Source organism: Lissotriton helveticus, assembly GCF_964261635.1.
Source record: "Lissotriton helveticus chromosome 1_1 unlocalized genomic scaffold, aLisHel1.1 SUPER_1_unloc_4, whole genome shotgun sequence".
Classification (NCBI taxonomy): Eukaryota; Metazoa; Chordata; class Amphibia; order Caudata; family Salamandridae; genus Lissotriton; species Lissotriton helveticus.
This window is the reverse complement of record NW_027611681.1, coordinates 3,603,604-3,624,237: the sequence shown is the minus strand read 5'-3', so window position 1 is coordinate 3,624,237 and position 20,634 is coordinate 3,603,604. Positions and strand designations below refer to the sequence as shown.

Below are 20,634 nucleotides of genomic sequence, written 5' to 3'. Positions count from 1 at the left end.
ATAGCCAGTGTCTAACCCAGGGTGGTGTGGAGTGAAAAAAAACGATGGATTTAGGCCCAGATCCTTGTACTGGGGTGAATGTATGACATTGTTCTACATTCTGTCCATCAACTGTGTTTTTTGCAATTTCACCCCGAGTGGGCTGGGGATGTTCAGACGTGTGTCCCAGGCTCTCCACACCACTGGAGTCAAGCTATCCAGGCTGATGAAGGCTGATAGCCAGAAACCGGTCCTTAGATGCTTGATTCCGGTCTGGGAAAGACATGGCTTGGTAGTTCGCACTGGACTGTTCCCATGAGGCACAGGGTCAGAGCTGATTTGCATATAGCCAGTGTCTAACCCAGGGTGGTGTGGAGTGCAAAAAAACGATGGATTTAGGCCCAGATCCTTGTACTGGGGTGAATGTATGACATTGTTCTACATTCTGTCCATCAACTGTGTTTTTTGCAATTTCACCCCGAGTGGGCTGGGGATGCTCAGACGTGAGTCCCAGGCTCTCCACACCACTGGAGTCAAGCTATCCAGGCTGATGAAGGCTGATAGCCAGAAACCGGTCCTTGGATGCTTGATTCCGGTCTGGGAAAGACATGGCTTGGTAGTTCGCACTGGACTGTTCCCATGAGGCACAGGGTCAGAGCTAATTTGCATATAGCCAGTGTCTAACCCAGGGTGGTGTGGAGTGCAAAAAAAGACGATGGATTTAGGCCCAGATCCTTGTTCTGGGGTGAATGTATGACATTGTTCTACATTCTGTCCATCAACTGTGTTTTTTGCAATTTCACCCCGATTGGGCTGGGGATGCTCAGACATGAGTCCCAGGCTCTCCACACCACTGGAGTCAAGCTATCCAGGCTGATGAAGGCTGATAGCCAGAAACCGGTCCTTGGATGCTTGATTCCGGTCTGGGAAAGACATGGCTTGGTAGTTCGCACTGGACTGTTCCCATGAGGCACAGGGTCAGAGCTGATTTGCATATAGCCAGTGTCTAACCCAGGGTGGTGTGGAGTGCAAAAAAACGATGGATTTAGGCCCAGATCCTTGTACTGGGGTGAATGTATGACATTGTTCTACATTCTGTCCATCAACTGTGTTTTTTGCAATTTCACCCCGAGTGGGCTGGGGATGCCCAGACGTGAGTCCCAGGCTCTCCACACCACTGGAGTCAAGCTATCCAGGCTGATGAAGGCTGATAGCCAGAAACCGGTCCTTGGATGCTTGATTCCGGTCTGGGAAAGACATGGCTTGGTAGTTCGCACTGGACTGTTCCCATGAGGCACAGGGTCAGAGATGATTTGCATATAGCCAGTGTCTAACCCAGGGTGGTGTGGAGTGCAAAAAAACGATGGATTTAGGCCCAGATCCTTGTACTGGGGGAATGTATGACATTGTTCTACATTCTGTCCATCAACTGTGTTTTTTGCAATTTCACCCCGAGTGGGCTGGGGATGCTCAGACGTGAGTCCCAGGCTCTCCACACCACTGGAGTCAAGCTATCCAGGCTGATGAAGGCTGATAGCCAGAAACCGGTCCTTGGATGCTTGATTCCGGTCTGGGAAAGACATGGCTTGGTAGTTCGCACTGGACTGTTCCCATGAGGCAAAGGGTCAGAGCTGATTTGCATATAGCCAGTGTCTAACCCAGGGTGGTGTGGAGTGCAAAAAAACGATGGATTTAGGCCCAGATCCTTGTACTGGGGTGAATGTATGACATTGTTCTACATTCTGTCCATCAACTGTGTTTTTTGCAATTTCACCCCGAGTGGGCTGGGGATGCTCAGACGTGAGTCCCAGGCTCTCCACACCACTGGAGTCAAGCTATCCAGCCTGATGAAGGCTGATAGCCAGAAACCGGTCCTTGGATGCTTGATTCCGGTCTGGGATAGACATGGCTTGGTAGTTCGCACTGGACTGTTCCCATGAGGCACAGGGTCAGAGCTGATTTGCATATAGCCAGTGTCTAACCCAGGGTGGTGTGGAGTGCAAAAAAACGATGGATTTAGGCCCAGATCCTTGTACTGGGGTGAATGTATGACATTGTTCTACATTCTGTCCATCAACTGTGTTTTTTGCAATTTCACCCCGAGTGGGCTGGGGATGCTCAGACGTGAGTCCCAGGCTCTCCACACCACTGGAGTCAAGCTATCCAGGCTGATGAAGGCTGATAGCCAAAACCGATCCTTGGATGCTTGATTCCGGTCTGGGAAAGACATGGCTTGGTAGTTCGCACTGGACTGTTCCCATGAGGCACAGGGTCAGAGCTGATTTGCATATAGCCAGTGTATGACCCAGGGTGGTGTGGAGTGCAAAAAAACGATGGATTTAGGCCCAGATCCTTGTACTGGGGTGAATGTATGACATTGTTCTACATTCTGTCCATCAACTGTGTTTTTTGCAATTTCACCCCGAGTGGGCTGGGGATGCTCAGACGTGAGTCCCAGGCTCTCCACACCACTGGAGTCAAGCTATCCAGCCTGATGAAGGCTGATAGCCAGAAACCGGTCCTTGGATGCTTGATTCCGGTCTGGGAAAGACATGGCTTGGTAGTTCGCACTGGACTGTTCCCATGAGGCACAGGGTCAGAGCTGATTTGCATATAGCCAGTGTCTAACCCAGGGTGGTGTGGAGTGCAAAAAAACGATGGATTTAGGCCCAGATCCTTGTACTGGGGTGAATGTATGACATTGTTCTACATTCTGTCCATCAACTGTGTTTTTTGCAATTTCACCCCGAGTGGGCTGGGGATGCTCAGACGTGAGTCCCAGGCTCTCCACACCACTGGAGTCAAGCTATCCAGGCTGATGAAGGCTGATAGCCAGAAACCGGTCCTTGGATGCTTGATTCCGGTCTGGGAAAGACATGGCTTGGTAGTTCGCACTGGACTGTTCCCATGAGGCACAGGGTCAAAGCTGATTTGCATATAGCCAGTGTCTAACCCAGGGTGGTGTGGAGTGCAAAAAAATGATGGATTTAGGCCCAGATCCTTGTACTGGGGTGAATGTATGACATTGTTCTACATTCTGTCCATCAACTGTGTTTTTTGCAATTTCACCCCGAGTGGGCTGGGGATGCTCAGACGTGAGTCCAAGGCTCTCCACACCACTGGAGTCAAGCTATCCAGGCTGATGAAGGCTGATAGCCAGAAACCGGTCCTTGGATGCTTGATTCCGGTCTGGGAAAGACATGGCTTGGTAGTTCGCACTGGACTGTTCCCATGAGGCACAGGGTCAGAGCTGATTTGCATATAGCCAGTGTCTAACCCAGGGTGGTGTGGAGTGCAAAAAAACGATGGATTTAGGCCCAGATCCTTGTACTGGGGTGAATGTATGACATTGTTCTACATTCTGTCCATCAACTGTGTTTTTTGCAATTTCACCCCGAGTGGGCTGGGGATGCTCAGACGTGAGTCCAAGGCTCTCCACACCACTGGAGTCAAGCTATCCAGGCTGATGAAGGCTGATAGCCAGAAACCGGTCCTTGGATGCTTGATTCCGGTATGGGAAAGACATGGCTTGGTAGTTCGCACTGGACTGTTCCCATGAGGCACAGGGTCAGAGCTGATTTGCATATAGCCAGTGTCTAACCCAGGGTGGTGTGGAGTGCAAAAAAACGATGGATTTAGGTCCAGATCCTTGTACTGGGGTGAATGTATGACATTGTTCTACATTCTGTCCATCAACTGTGTTTTTTGCAATTTCACCCCGAGTGGGCTGGGGATGCTCAGACGTGAGTCCCAGGCTCTCCACACCACTGGAGTCAAGCTATCCAGGCTGATGAAGGCTGATAGCCAGAAACTGGTCCTTGGATGCTTGATTCCGGTCTGGGAAAGACATGGCTTGGTAGTTCGCACTGGACTGTTCCCATGAGGCACAGGGTCAGAGCTGATTTGCATATAGCCAGTGTCTAACCCAGGGTGGTGTGGAGTGCAAAAAAACGATGGATTTAGGCCCACATCCTTGTACTGGGGTGAATGTATGACATTGTTCTACATTCTGTCCATCAACTGTGTTTTTTGCAATTTCACCCAGATTGGGCTGGGGATGCTCAGACGTGAGTCCCAGGCTCTCCACACCACTGGAGTCAAGCTATCCAGGCTGATGAAGGCTGATAGCCAGAAACTGGTCCTTGGATGCTTGATTCCGGTCTGGGAAAGACATGGCTTGGTAGTTCGCACTGGACTGTTCCCATGAGGCACAGGGTCAGAGCTGATTTGCATATAGCCAGTGTCTAACCCAGGGTGGTGTGGAGTGCAAAAAAACGATGGATTTAGGCCCACATCCTTGTACTGGGGTGAATGTATGACATTGTTCTACATTCTGTCCATCAACTGTGTTTTTTGCAATTTCACCCCGAGTGGGCTGGGGATGCTCAGACGTGAGTCCCAGGCTCTCCACACCACTGGAGTCAAGCTATCCAGGCTGATGAAGGCTGATAGCCAGAAACCGGTCCTTGGATGCTTGATTCCGGTCTGGGAAAGACATGGCTTGGTAGTTCGCACTGGACTGTTCCCATGAGGCAAAGGGTCAGAGCTGATTTGCATATAGCCAGTGTCTAACCCAGGGTGGTGTGGAGTGCAAAAAAACGATGGATTTAGGCCCAGATCCTTGTACTGGGGTGAATGTATGACATTGTTCTACATTCTGTCCATCAACTGTGTTTTTTGCAATTTCACCCCGAGTGGGCTGGGGATGCTCAGACGTGAGTCCCAGGCTCTCCACACCACTGGAGTCAAGCTATCCAGCCTGATGAAGGCTGATAGCCAGAAACCGGTCCTTGGATGCTTGATTCCGGTCTGGGAAAGACATGGCTTGGTAGTTCGCACTGGACTGTTCCCATGAGGCACAGGGTCAGAGCTGATTTGCATATAGCCAGTGTCTAACCCAGGGTGGTGTGGAGTGCAAAAAAACGATGGATTTAGGCCCAGATCCTTGTACTGGGGTGAATGTATGACATTGTTCTACATTCTGTCCATCAACTGTGTTTTTTGCAATTTCACCCCGAGTGGGCTGGGGATGCTCAGACGTGAGTCCCAGGCTCTCCACACCACTGGAGTCAAGCTATCCAGGCTGATGAAGGCTGATAGCCAAAACCGATCCTTGGATGCTTGATTCTGGTCTGGGAAAGACATGGCTTGGTAGTTCGCACTGGACTGTTCCCATGAGGCACAGGGTCAGAGCTGATTTGCATATAGCCAGTGTATGACCCAGGGTGGTGTGGAGTGCAAAAAAACGATGGATTTAGGCCCAGATTCTTGTACTGGGGTGAATGTATGACATTGTTCTACATTCTGTCCATCAACTGTGTTTTTTGCAATTTCACCCCGAGTGGGCTGGGGATGCTCAGACGTGAGTCCCAGGCTCTCCACACCACTGGAGTCAAGCTATCCAGCCTGATGAAGGCTGATAGCCAGAAACCGGTCCTTGGATGCTTGATTCCGGTCTGGGAAAGACATGGCTTGGTAGTTCGCACTGGACTGTTCCCATGAGGCACAGGGTCAGAGCTGATTTGCATATAGCCAGTGTCTAACCCAGGGTGGTGTGGAGTGCAAAAAAACGATGGATTTAGGCCCAGATCCTTGTACTGGGGTGAATGTATGACATTGTTCTACATTCTGTCCATCAACTGTGTTTTTTGCAATTTCACCCCGAGTGGGCTGGGGATGCTCAGACGTGAGTCCCAGGCTCTCCACACCACTGGAGTCAAGCTATCCAGGCTGATGAAGGCTGATAGCCAGAAACCGGTCCTTGGATGCTTGATTCCGGTCTGGGAAAGACATGGCTTGGTAGTTCGCACTGGACTGTTCCCATGAGGCACAGGGTCAAAGCTGATTTGCATATAGCCAGTGTCTAACCCAGGGTGGTGTGGAGTGCAAAAAAATGATGGATTTAGGCCCAGATCCTTGTACTGGGGTGAATGTATGACATTGTTCTACATTCTGTCCATCAACTGTGTTTTTTGCAATTTCACCCCGAGTGGGCTGGGGATGCTCAGACGTGAGTCCAAGGCTCTCCACACCACTGGAGTCAAGCTATCCAGGCTGATGAAGGCTGATAGCCAGAAACCGGTCCTTGGATGCTTGATTCCGGTCTGGGAAAGACATGGCTTGGTAGTTCGCACTGGACTGTTCCCATGAGGCACAGGGTCAGAGCTGATTTGCATATAGCCAGTGTCTAACCCAGGGTGGTGTGGAGTGCAAAAAAACGATGGATTTAGGCCCAGATCCTTGTACTGGGGTGAATGTATGACATTGTTCTACATTCTGTCCATCAACTGTGTTTTTTGCAATTTCACCCCGAGTGGGCTGGGGATGCTCAGACGTGAGTCCAAGGCTCTCCACACCACTGGAGTCAAGCTATCCAGGCTGATGAAGGCTGATAGCCAGAAACCGGTCCTTGGATGCTTGATTCCGGTATGGGAAAGACATGGCTTGGTAGTTCGCACTGGACTGTTCCCATGAGGCACAGGGTCAGAGCTGATTTGCATATAGCCAGTGTCTAACCCAGGGTGGTGTGGAGTGCAAAAAAACGATGGATTTAGGTCCAGATCCTTGTACTGGGGTGAATGTATGACATTGTTCTACATTCTGTCCATCAACTGTGTTTTTTGCAATTTCACCCCGAGTGGGCTGGGGATGCTCAGACGTGAGTCCCAGGCTCTCCACACCACTGGAGTCAAGCTATCCAGGCTGATGAAGGCTGATAGCCAGAAACTGGTCCTTGGATGCTTGATTCCGGTCTGGGAAAGACATGGCTTGGTAGTTCGCACTGGACTGTTCCCATGAGGCACAGGGTCAGAGCTGATTTGCATATAGCCAGTGTCTAACCCAGGGTGGTGTGGAGTGCAAAAAAACGATGGATTTAGGCCCACATCCTTGTACTGGGGTGAATGTATGACATTGTTCTACATTCTGTCCATCAACTGTGTTTTTTGCAATTTCACCCAGATTGGGCTGGGGATGCTCAGACGTGAGTCCCAGGCTCTCCACACCACTGGAGTCAAGCTATCCAGGCTGATGAAGGCTGATAGCCAGAAACTGGTCCTTGGATGCTTGATTCCGGTCTGGGAAAGACATGGCTTGGTAGTTCGCACTGGACTGTTCCCATGAGGCACAGGGTCAGAGCTGATTTGCATATAGCCAGTGTCTAACCCAGGGTGGTGTGGAGTGCAAAAAAACGATGGATTTAGGCCCACATCCTTGTACTGGGGTGAATGTATGACATTGTTCTACATTCTGTCCATCAACTGTGTTTTTTGCAATTTCACCCAGATTGGGCTGGGGATGCTCAGACGTGAGTCCCAGGCTCTCCACACCACTGGAGTCAAGCTATCCAGGCTGATGAAGGCTGATAGCCAGAAACCGGTCCTTAGATGCTTGATTCCGGTCTGGGAAAGACATGGCTTGGTAGTCCGCACTGGACTGTTCCCATGAGGCACAGGGTCAGAGCTGATTTGCATATAGTCAGTGTCTAACCCAGGGTGGTGTGGAGTGCAAAAAAACGATGGATTTAGGCCCAGATCCTTGTACTGGGGTGAATGTATGACATTGTTCTACATTCTGTCCATCAACTGTGTTTTTTGCAATTTCACCCCGAGTGGGCTGGGGATGCTCAGACGTGAGTCCCAGGCTCTCCACACCACTGGAGTCAAGCTATCCAGGCTGATGAAGGCTGATAGCCAGAAACCGGTCCTTGGATGCTTGATTCCGGTCTGGGAAAGACATGGCTTGGTAGTTCGCACTGGACTGTTCCCATGAGGCACAGGGTCAGAGCTGATTTGCATATAGCCAGTGTCTAACCCAAGGTGGTGTGGAGTGCAAAAAAACGATGGATTTAGGCCCAGATCCTTGTACTGGGGTGAATGTATGACATTGTTCTACATTCTGTCCATCAACTGTGTGTTTTGCAATTTCACCCCGAGTGGGCTGGGGATGCTCAGACGTGAGTCCCAGGCTCTCCACACCACTGGAGTCAAGCTATCCAGGCTGATGAAGGCTGATAGCCAGAAAACGGTCCTTGGATGCTTGATTCCGGTCTGGGAAAGACATGGCTTGGTAGTTCGCACTGGACTGTTCCCATGAGGCACAGGGTCAGAGCTGATTTGCATATAGCCAGTGTCTAACCCAGGGTGGTGTGGAGTGCAAAAAAACGATGGATTTAGGCCCAGATCCTTGTACTGGGGTGAATGTATGACATTGTTCTACATTCTGTCCATCAACTGTGTTTTTTGCAATTTCATCTTCATAAGGGCACGAACATTTAGTTGGAATATATTTTCTGCAGTCTAATATTTAATGCCCCCACCTGAAAGTCTTTATCCTGCAGGCATCCGAACGAGCCGCCTGCCTCGCATCATTGCATCGGATCCGCCAGCACAAATGCAGAGAGCTTCACTTCAAAGGGATCCGCTCCCCCCCTGCTTCACACTTTGCCAAGAACATTTCCCGGCAGCTTTTAATTTCATGTTGTGGCTGCTTTGCGCGCGCTTGGCCCGTTCCCTCCCACTCGCTCGCATCCCGCCCCCTCCCCCCCCCACCAGGCTCACGCTTCTCCAGCGCGCGCTTGTTTCTCCTTATTCTTTCTTTATAGCATTCTATCATTCCAATGCCTGGCTTAAGTTATATCTTTCACTACTGTCCATTCTCTGGGGCTTTTCTCTTTGTGCATGTTTAAATATGCTCCTACAGCCCCTTTTCTGTATTCATTGCAATGCCTTCTCAAAGTCCTTATCACTTTTGTCACAATTTGCATAACCCCAATGTTACACGTTATGCCACTTTACATTTTGCTTCTCTTCATACGCTTATTTATACATTACATCATGTCCGCCGTTATAGGCACTGTTTCTGATGGAATTTACCCTTACGTCCTCACGTCAACTGGATGTGCTTTTTTTTTTTGCTTTTTACCCGGCATTGGTCCAGCGTCTTCTCCATGTGAGACCGCGTCCGGCTGCCCCGCTCACATGATCCTCTCACCTGCTTAGTGACGCCCTTAGTCATCACCTACATCAATTCTCACTCCTCTGTGTGTCATATACATTTGTCTTTAATTCTACAAAGATGGACGCTAAAGCACAGACTTTTTACATCCAGCTTTGCAGATATCTGTCTTCACCATTGATTACCGTTTAACACTTGTGGCATTGGCACGTGCATCCTCCGACTTATGCCCAGTCGTTGGGTAGATGTACGATTGTCCCTTTTATTTTGGCTCCACATATCTTAAAAGCAGCCATGGTTACACCATTGTATTTCGGCTAGGTATCCCCTAGGGCACGTGTCCCTGCTCATTTGCGTTCATATTTCTACATACATTCATGGCTTGGTTGGTTGTTTTTCTGACGTTTTGTCTTATCCATCCTTTGACACACATCCATCTAGCCATCTTGTAACTGCGGGTCGGGCCCACAGAGGTAATACCCTAGCCTACTTGTTATTTTATTGGTATCCCACCCAGAGGCAGGATCCCATCGGGAAGCGTGCCGGCCATCTGCCGCCATCCGCCCTCATCTGCTCGCCGCAATTACAAGCAACAGTGAGGAGACAGCGGGCCGTGTCCCGAACAGACGAGCAAAGAACTGCTTGCTCCTTAGGGCACACGTGCCCATTTATGACTTGATGGTAAATAAAATGTTGAGTTTTAATTGTCTCTTCCACCGGATGTGGCCCAGCGGCCAGAGTTGCCGACTTTGGAGCTGCGAAATAGGTTTGAGTCCCTGATTCTGGGCAAATCACTTAATCTCTCTCTGCCTACCAAAAAATGAATGTCTCCTTGCATAATGTAAGTGGTGCTCATTTAAAGTGCTCCAATACCTTTGGGTCGAATTCGCGCTGTAAAAAAATGTAAACAATTTTTTTTGATCACAGAATTGCCGTAAGTATCCGTTACCTCATGCGCCCTACCTAGCGCTCCAATTTATAGTTGTATCCAAGTACACAGGTTATATCTTTTTACAGTCCTAGGCTTTCATTGCACCAATTACTCCTTTCTGTGAGTTTTACTCCTGCTTCACTTAAACTGAACCAACCGGACAAATGCGTCGAATTATAATAATAGCTTCTTAAAGGAAAGGCCATGACTGAAAACATGGTGTCTTGGTCTAACAGCCATACCTCTCTATCCACCATGGCCCTTTCATTCAATATGCAACCATATAAAAGGTCAAATGTCCTCTACCCCCTTTACAGCACCTATCGCAATTATGTGTTTTGTGACAAGCGATATTAGTCGGAGAAAAACATATCCCAGCATTGAAAAGCCTGTGCCTTTATAGTTGTCAATTGAGAACAGGCGGGTAAGATGCAAATTACTGGTAGAATCCATCAAGGGTGCACTCAATGCAACATACACTTTAAATACCACTCAGTGCCACATAATTACACGCCACATAATTACACTGCACTCAATGCAACATACACTCCAAAGCCCACTCAGTGCCATAATTACACGCCACATAATTACACTGCACTCAATGCAACATACATTCCAAATACCACTCAGTGCCACATAATTACACACCACATAATTACACTGCACTCAATGCAACATACACTCCAAATAACACTCAGTGCCACATAATTACATGCCACATAATTACACTGCACTCAATGCAACATACACTCCTCATAATACCACTCAGTGCCACATAATTACACACCACATAATTACACTGCACTCAATACAACATACACTCAAAATACCACTCAGTGCCACATAATTACACGCCACATAATTACACTGCACTCAATGCAACATACACTCCAAACAATACCACTCCGTGCCACATAAATACACGCCACACAATTACACTCTACTGAATACAACATACACTCCTCATAATACCACTCAGAGCCACATAAATACACGCAACATAATTACACTCTACTCAATGCAACATAAATACACTCCACATAATACCACACAGTGCCACATAATTATATGCTACATAATTACATGGCACTCAATGCAACATACACTCCAAATAATACCACTCAGAGCCTCATAATTACACGCAACATAATTACACTCTACTCAATGCAACATAAATACACTCCACATAATACCACACAGTACCACATAATTATATGCTACATAATTACACGGCACTCAATGCAACATACACTCCAAATAATACCACTCAGTGCCACATAATTACACGCCACACAATTACACTCTACTGAATACAACATAACCTCCCCATAATACCACTCAGTGCCAAATAATTATATGCAAAAATAACATAATAAAGTAACATAATAACATAATTCAACTGCACTCAATGCAACATACACTCCAAATACCACTCAGTGCCAGATAATTACACACCACATAATTACACTCTGCTGAATGCAACACACTCCGCACAATACCACTCAGTGCCACATAATTATATGCTACATAAATAAAATGCACTTAATGCAACATACACCCCAAACAATACCACTCAGTGCCATATAATTATATGCTACATAATTACACTGCACTCAATGCAACATACACTCCAAATACCACTCAGTGCAACATAATTACACGCACAAAATTACACTCTACTGAATACAACATACACTCTCCATATTACAACTCAGTGCCACATAATTACACGCCACATAATTACACTCTTCTCAATGCAACGTAAATACACTTTATCTATCTGTCTATCTATCGCCCTCACTCTATCTGTCTATCGCACTCACTCTATCTATCGCCATCACTCTATCTATCTTTTGATCGCCCTCACTCTATCAGTCTATCTATTGCCCTCACTCTATCTATTGATCGACCTCACTCTATCAGTCTATCTATTGCCCTCCCTCTATCTATCTATCGCCCTCACTCTATCTATCTATCGCCCTCACTCTAGCTATCTATCGCATTCACTATATCTATCTATCGCATCACCACAGTATCTCTCAGCACTACCACAGCATCACTCAGGGGCACCACAACATCACTGCGCTACCACAGCATCACTGAATGCCACAGCATCACTCGTCGCCACTACAACATCACTCAGCGCCACCACAGCATCAATCTGTGCAACCATTCAACAACAACTGGTTCAAATATGTTCTCTCAATGTTTCAAGCTTTATTGAAAATGTCACCAAAAGATGTTAATATTTCACTTCTGTTCTTGGATTTTCGTCACAATAAAATAAAATGAACATAATCTTCACAAAAGTTATTTACAAAAGCTATTGCCATTATAAATTACAAGAACTTTTTTTTCAGTATTAATTATTACAGAAATTAAAAGCCATTTTTATTTGTAATATCAATACATCTAAGTCACGTAAATACAATACATATTGCATTACAAATGCTATAGGTGTCACTTTAGCGAAAGTTAAAGCTATTGGCATTGTAAATGACAAAGCTATTAATTTCGCAATTTTCAAAACCAACACATAAATAAAAAATGTGTAATTTACAATACCAATAGCTCAAACTTTCCTAATGCGAGACCTATTGCATTGCAAATGCTTGTTTATTTTAACAAATGTACATAGCAGATATTGGCCCATCCTTATTTCACAAAAATAAATGGATACCTGCCTCGGAGCGCACTTCTTACAGACGAGTATGGGGTTATCATGTTGCTGTTACAAGCTCCTTACCTGTGCGTGTTATCGGGAACGATGCAGGCAGACCCAAACCAGCCACACATGGAGATCAATGACAAACACTGATGAATGAACAGAGCTTCCAAGCTGGAGACCATTACTTAATTGACCTTGAAAATAAAAGACACGTTTTTAGTATTCTGGTGACTCATGACCATAAAAAACAAAGGTTATTAATTCAATATTGTGTCAAATACTTAAAAAATGGAACTGGATGTGCTGAATCGGATGTTGTCCCAGGTCATGCATGACACCTTCCACCACTATTGCTTATGGGACTTGGAGTTTTGTTTTTCTCATTAAAAGGATGGGTTCTAGAGTCCCAATGTTCTAAGCGATGTTGGTTAAAATCAGAGGCCTGAATGAGGGTGAAGCATGACACTGCTCTGCTTAGCAGTGAGATGAATGACAGTTCCCCAGCCCTTCCATTCTTTGACCTACTGAGGCTTGTTGGCCATTCATATTTTTTTGCAACGACAGAGAAACTTTATTGCAGCTTCTGTCAACTGAAGAGATAAAACCCCTGGGCGTGTTTAATTAACTACTAACAAACATGAACAATCAAGAACATGAGTTTCTGGAAAACTATCAAGCCCCCAATCAGAATCGGCCGCCCTTCACACCCAGGAAATCCTACTCTATGGCAGGATGCTGCCTGCCACAATATATTGAGGGTTACTTCCAACATAATCTGATTTATACATACATACTCCAGGGTGCTGCCAGCTATCGGGTCTGCACACAGCAGTCTGGAGCCACTCAGGAAGGAGGTAAGCTCTTCATTTCATCTTAAGCCCTTAGGTTACATTCACAGCCTGATGGGTCCGGAGAACTTTATCCTCGCTCTAACTGCGCCGACGTAGCCCAACATAGTCTGTTTTGTGTGCTGGGTGATGCCTGGCATCTTATTATCGTTGGCGGATGGATGAAGCTCTGATAAGAGCTACTACAAGAAGAGCAGAGAAACAGGACCACAGATCGCCACAGAGCGACCACTGCCCAGAAGCTGAAGAAAGAACTCTGGAACAGCAAACCTCCTACACCCTGGCGATTCTCCAGGGTAAGCAGATGATTGTAATGAAATGCAAACTGCAGCATTAAGGTCACACACTACAACAGCATTCCCTTTAGTTCAGTTCAGTTCAGTAATTCTTTATTCGATGATTAAAAAACATCATAAAAGTACACATATATCCAGAATTAAAAAATGGATTAAATTACATCTGAACAACTTCTAAATCTGTGTTTAAAATCAGATTAAAAAAGTATTCTTAAATAATCCAATGATTAGCCCTCTCCTCGTGTTTCTTAACTTCACAGCAATCTTAATAAAATTCATAATACAAAGAAGTGCCCATGGGTCGTTAGCTCTTTGCAAAAAAAGTAGAGCAGTTTTAGCATGACAGAACTTCCCTTTTTTTAAAATCTCCACCAAATATTTTCACCTAGGATACTTAAAAAAGGGTCACAGAAGTATAAAGTGAAGGGTGTCCTGCGGAGACCGATTGTCGCAGCCGCAGGCACCCTTCTGCTCAATTGTCAAAGTAAAACCTGGCGGATCGGCCAGTATATGTGGTAATAAATTACGCCTCAAACGGGTCATTAAAAACCTATCCTGGGCGTTGTGCATCAAATACAAATATGGCTCCATGCCCTCATTGTTCTTTAAAAAAACTGTGGGCACCTACTGAGTGTTTGGTCATCTCCTCTTCTGCTCTACGTGTGGACAACTGGTCAGACAACATTCTTTTAATTTTCAGTTTATCAGTGTGCAAAATAGTGCTGGTTTAATAAAAAAGGTCCTTCCGGTCCATACCCTCCAAGGTGACCTTAACATACTTTAACCATGGTATTTGTAACCCTTTATCCCTGTGTAGACAGTCTCTCAAAATTTGTCTGCTTAGTTCTGCCTCAGGGTTTACCCAGATTTTTAACCATGCCATGATGGGTCTTAACTTGACCTGGTCCTCTATGAAAGGGATCCCAAATTCACTATGTACAATTGCAACTGGGGTGCTCTGAGGGACTTTTAAAATCCTTCGCAAATATTTGTTTTCCTCCAGTTGCAGTTGGTCCACATTGACATAACCCCACACGTCTGAGCCATACATGACTTTCGAACAGCCTATCGAACTATTAAGATTCATCACCTGTTCCGGGGACCAGCGACCTAGCCTTCGGCCAAAATTTCCTATGGCCCCATTTACGGATATTAGTTTAGTGCAGCGATCCTCAACTAGGGATTTAAATTTTAGTGCACCATCAAATAGCAGCCCCAGGTAGGAGAAAGACTGCACCTTTTCTAGTGTGTGGTTCCCTATTTTATATGAGAACCTCTAACAAGGCTTGGTTCCGCCAACATCACAAAGGACTTGCTCAGGTTCACCGACAGATCCAAAGTGCCCATAAATTTTACAAATCCATCAATTAAACATTGCAGGCCCTTCGGGGTGCGGGCAAGCAGGACCGCGTCATCTGCATATAAAAGCACCGGTATATGACGCGGTCCTATTCTCGGGCAATCTGTGTTTAGATCAATCAGAGCCTGCTCTAGGTTGTTAATATAAAGCGAAAACAGGAAGGGGGCAGGGATGAAGCCCTGTCTCACCCCGCTCGTATAAGGGAATGGTTCTGTGTCCCCCCCCCCTCCATGTTATAACGCACTTTGGCTGTGGTGTCCCTATGCAGCGCTCTAAGGATGTTGATCAAACCTGGGTCAATTCCCATATCCCTTATCAGGCACCTTAGCTTTTTCCTGTTAACATGGTCAAAAGCGGCCGCTAGGTCCATGAACCCCAGATACATAGCTTCATTGCTGGCTTTAGTGTATTTTACAACCAGCAAATAAAGATTGAGGCATTGGTCACTTGTGGACCTCCCAGTTCTAAAGCCATACTGGATATCCGTTATTGTATGGTGATCTTCTGTCCATTCCATGAGCCGCAACAAAATTAACATCTAAAACATCAATCAGGGAGATTGGTCTATAACATTGCGGATTATCCCTGTTGCCCTTCTTAAAGATGGGACCAATAACTGCAGTAGACCAAGAGCGAGGTAAACCATACAGTACTGCCGCATTTAACACTCTTGTGAGAATGGGCGCCCAAAAATCTACATTGCTTAAATACAAGTCAGGAGGTGAGCCATCCGGCCTGGGGCTTTGTTACGTGTCAGGTCCTGGATCCCCTGCATTATTTCAGCTAGAGAGAACTCGATAACTGGGGCCTGTGGTTCAGCCCACCCCCTCTCCATATATATATCCTGGTTATGATTGTACAATCCCTCAAAATGTGATACCCACTGTCCCGGTAAGATGTTCATCTCAATCCCATGGGTATTACTATCCTGAAAGCATGGGTTATTTACAATCCTCCAGAATTGGGCCATGTCCCTTCTTTCTCCAGCCTCTCTTAGGTCTGCCCATGCTTCCTTTTGAAGAGTAGTCTTTCTTTGTTTAAGCGCACATTTGTATGTTCGTCTGCACTGGACTATTCTTAAATTGTCCCTGGGGTTAGATTTTAGACTGGTTTTTAGGTCTCGCGACATATCAATGCGCGCAAGCGCATTGAGGGAGCGAGAATTCAAGTGCTCGAAATCCTCGTGAAACCAAGGGCTTCTTGCGCCGCGGTTTTCATTAAGTTCACGTGAATCACGTGACAGCAAGCTCCTTCGTGCACGAGCTTGCCTGAGCCTTCTGCCTATCAGCCTGCCAGTTCTCCTCCCCTAATTATTCACTTCACTTGTGACTCCCCACATCAAAGCCTCAGCCTCCCTCCCTTGCCATTTGCTTCCTAACCAGCCTGCCTCGCATAATTGCATCAGACCCGACACTTCAAAGGAATGCGCCCCCGAGAGCCACTTTCACGGCCGTGCATTTCTCTTCCCCCCTCCCCACAGCAATGCCAGGAGCTTGTTTTTAAATGCTTCAATACTAAATACTTATAAGGTCCCACAAGCGAGACCTATTGGCAATGCCAATGCTTGTTAAGTCTCTCAGGGTTCGCGAGCACTTGCTGTCAAACCATTTCGGTTGCATGTTTTTCTTCATGGGAGCTTTTGTTTTTAAAAGACCATCTACCAGTTTGGTCACTGACCTAAATGCCCCGACCAAATTGCCCCCCTCTATCAAGGGGTCATGGCATTTATCAATCTGTACTTTTCCTTTTACCATTAAATCTTTATAGAAGGCTTCACTGTCAATTTTTGCCCATCTAAGTCGCCTTCCCTGGTCGGTTACCTTCAACACACTATCCACCTAAGGGCATGTCTTGGGTCTACCCCACTGAATTAGTTTAACAGTTAGGGGGGTATGGTCGCTAAAGGGACTCCAGTCAATCCCCACAGAGCTAATCCAATTTTTTGCTTGCCTAGACGCTAAAATATAATGAATATAAGAGGAGCATCCTCTCCCTTTAAAGGTTGGAGTGGGGGACCCATCCTCGTCCAGGTGGGCCAGATCAATTGTATGTTCCAAATCGTGGGTCTTTAGATGGTTATTGAGGTCTGTTCCCCTTGAGGAATGTTCAAAGTGTGGGCCCTTCTCAATGGGGCATCGGGACCAGTCTGCATTCAAGGGGAACAGGGTTGGACACATGTGAGAATTAAAATCACCATTATTAATATAGTGGTTTCTGAAGCCCCTTTTCTATGGGCTGCTTCCTGATGAAGTCTATAGTCTAGTTCCTTTAATGTAGGATTGTTTCTTTTTGTAGACCCTGCATTGTATACGTTGAACAAAGTCAGCCTTAACCCGGAACTGGTAAAGCCTAAGGCCTGGATGGTGTGTGAGATCCAAGGGGACTGTTCCAGACTCCTTCCAGGTTTAGGTCTACATATACTGATAAGCCTCCAATCGCTCTTCCTGACCTTGCTTTTTGAGCTGGCACAAAGAAACATTTGTACCCTGCCAAATGGATGGGGTTACTGTCAACCGCCCAGGTCTCTTGTAGGCTAATTATCTGAAACCCACTGATGTACTGTCTCCATTCGTTGTTGTTAAATTTTCCTGCCAGGCCTGCGATATTCCAGGTTAATATCTTTAGCTCCCCCACCACTTGAGATTCCCTGTCTAGGTGATTATCTCTCTGACTTTGGACCCTCAACCCTTCCTCAGTACTTGGAGGTGTGATTTGTATCCCGTGTCTCTGTGTTGATGACAGGGCTGGTACCACCCTCGACTTCTCTTCCAGTGCACTACGTGTTTGGGGGCGGGGTTGGTTTTCAGTCTCCTGGGTGATCTCCCTATTAGAGCTTGTTAATAAATAAGGTACTTTCCTTACAGGGAGTTGTGACCAAGACATCATTTTTAATCCCACCCAACCCTATTCCTGCCCGGTCCAGTAAGTTAATTTTGACACCCTCACTCCTGATTGACTCCACTACTTGATCTGATGATATTCGTGGTCAATCGTTATCTTCTAGGGACATATGGTGACCAAATCTGTTTGCCCAGTTAGGAACATCTTGTTCATTTACCAGAGCATCGTTTGTGGGATAGCTTCGAGCCCCCTTGACATTTTGGCCCATCCCCGGTCTCCCCAGGTAATGCCTTGGGTCAAGGGGGCACATTGCATGGGATAAAAATATCCCAGCGGCAGCGTTCTTATGTTACTTGCTGATTGAAAAGAGCCACTAATTAATATATGCTCTACCAATCTGATGTCCCTAAAGTTCACAATTATACAGTTGCCCACTAGGTCTTTGCTTTTCCTACCAATCCAATTCACCCTTCTGACATGTAAGATTTCTCCACTTTTGTTCCCTACCAGTGGTTTGTTCTCATTCAGCCAGGCTATTGTCTTGTTTTTAAGCTCCGGATAGGACTCTTTCGGATCTGGCTTCAGTTCTGGGACTCCCCCAAGTACCACTACGTAGGGGCATGCCTCGGGCGGAAGATTTATACTAGGTAGGGGCTTAATTGATCTTGGGTTGGTGTCTTGATCTAGATTTTGTGTCTCTGGTGATTTGTTAATCAGCGGCTTTTTATTTTGCAATTGTGCTGGTAATGTACTAGAGGGGGCAATGAGTTAAGATCCTGTACAATTACCCTTGGTGTAAGAGGGACATTTGATTTTGCTTTTGCTGCACGGGTATTTGCTTTGTTAGCCATGCTGTGTTTGGACACTAGGTTAAGTGTGACTACCCCAATAGATTAAATCAAACACTCACAGAAAAGCACTCCAAGCTCCGAACATTCACAGATGTACCATGGAGCCCCCCTCTAGCCCTCTTCTTTTTGCTTACAGTTTTTGAGGGCCCAGTGTTCAGTTCAAGAGTCCTTCTGCAATTCCTTCTCGAGTCACCGGTTACTATCACTCCCTCCGAGATGAAAAAGTCCAGAGCCTAAGGGCCAAAGGGGGTGGCCCAGCCCAGCCTCCTCCGGCCTTGGACGGTCCCGCCCTTGTCCCGGGCAGCGAGGGCCCTTCCGAAAATGTATGCGCCTCCTGGCGCTGGGCGATGACGCGTTCTTCTTGCTCCGCCCGGGGGGCTGATGGGAAATGTAGTTTGAGCAACCCGGTAGGTAGGGGGGACGCGGCAACGGCCGCAAGTTCAGCGACAAACCTCCACCACAGCAGGACAAGGGTAACTGGCAGCAACAGGAGCAATACTAGTTCAAGCTTCCAGAGTGTCCCGCGCTGCGAGGGCTCTCCCGAAGATTTATGCGCCTCCTGGCGCTGGGCGATGACGCGTTCTTCTTGCACCACCCGGGGGGTTGATGGAACATGTAGTTTGAGCAACCCGGTAGGTAGGGGTGGATGCAGCAACGGCCGCGAGTTCAGCGACAAACCCCCACCACTGCAGGGCAAGGATAATTGGCAGAAACAGGAGCAATACTAGTTCAAGCTTCCAGATTGTCCCGTGCTGCGAGGGCCCTCCCGAAGATTTATGCGCCTCCTGGCGCTGGGCGATGACGCGTTCTTCTTGCACCGCCCAGGGGGTTGATGGGAAATGTAGTTTGAGCAACCGGTAGGTAGGGGCGGACGCGGCAACGGCCGCGAGTTCAGCGACAAACCCCCACCACTGCAGGGCAAGGATAACTGGCAGCAACAGGAGCAATACTAGTTCAAGCTTCCAGAGTGTCCCGCGCTGCGAGGGCCCTCCCGAAGATTTATGCGCCTCCTGGCGCTGGGCGATGACGCGTTCTTCTTGCGCCGCCCGGGGGGGTTGATCGGAAATGTAGTTTGTGCAACCCGGTAGGTAGGGGCGGACGCGGCAATGGACGCGAGTTCAGCGACAAACCCCCACCACAGCAGGGCAAGGATAACTGGCAGCAACAGGAGCAATACTAGTTTAAGCTTCCAGAGCATTCCCTTTAAACCAAAGGTAACAGCCTACAAGAAAAAACTAAACAAAAAGCAACAAAACTAGAAAATGCATTTTCAAATGCTGCAAAAGAGAAACAGTTAATACAATTGAAAAATATTAAACTTTGTTGGTACCTTAGTAATGTGCTTACTTCTGGGCTTCACTCCGAATGCAGCAATAATGCTCTGAAAGGAGAAATTACTGCTGTGAGTCTCAGAGTCTTCAGTATTACTGGTCTCAATCACGAAGACTGTGGTGTCAGAAGATAACTTTCTCTTATTTGGCTTTATAGTTCCACCAGTCACGCCATTGCTTTTAGCAGACACGCTACTGTCGGCAGCATCACAACTTCAGGCAGACCTGCAATGCGGATCTCACCACTCACACTGGGTGAATATTCAACAAGTACGTCTCAGCTTACCAAGCAGAACAAAAGAATCGGGTCTCATAACCATACCCAGAGCCACAGGTAGCTCTGCCGCCACTTGAGCACACCCAAACACCTCAGCACTTAAGCACCAGTCCCAGGGGAGACCATCTGTGAAGTCCTTGTTAACTTGCACCACTCCTGGGTCAGCACAAGAAGCATCATGGACAGCGTCTAACACCGCTACCGCAAACATTCATGAACATCCAAATCCTCGTCACCCAAACTACCCAAAAGTGGCTTTCTAGATAAGCAGCCAGCCCTGTAGTGTCTGTCTCTGTG

At 46.9% G+C, this 20,634-nt stretch overlaps 1 protein-coding gene across 1 annotated transcript in view; it reads right to left on the bottom strand.

The window, feature by feature from the left end:
• LOC144806028 (uncharacterized) overlaps positions 1–20,110 on the bottom strand; it is a 248,056-nt gene extending 227,946 nt beyond the window's left edge. Inside the window, exons 1-2 of the mRNA XM_078672479.1 lie at positions 20,060–20,110; positions 12,612–12,727 (exon numbers count right to left, since the gene is read on the bottom strand). The gene's annotated coding sequence lies outside the window, so the exon portion shown is untranslated. The remainder of the gene's footprint in view (positions 1–12,611; positions 12,728–20,059) is intronic.
• Between the last annotated feature and the right edge of the window lie 524 nt (positions 20,111–20,634).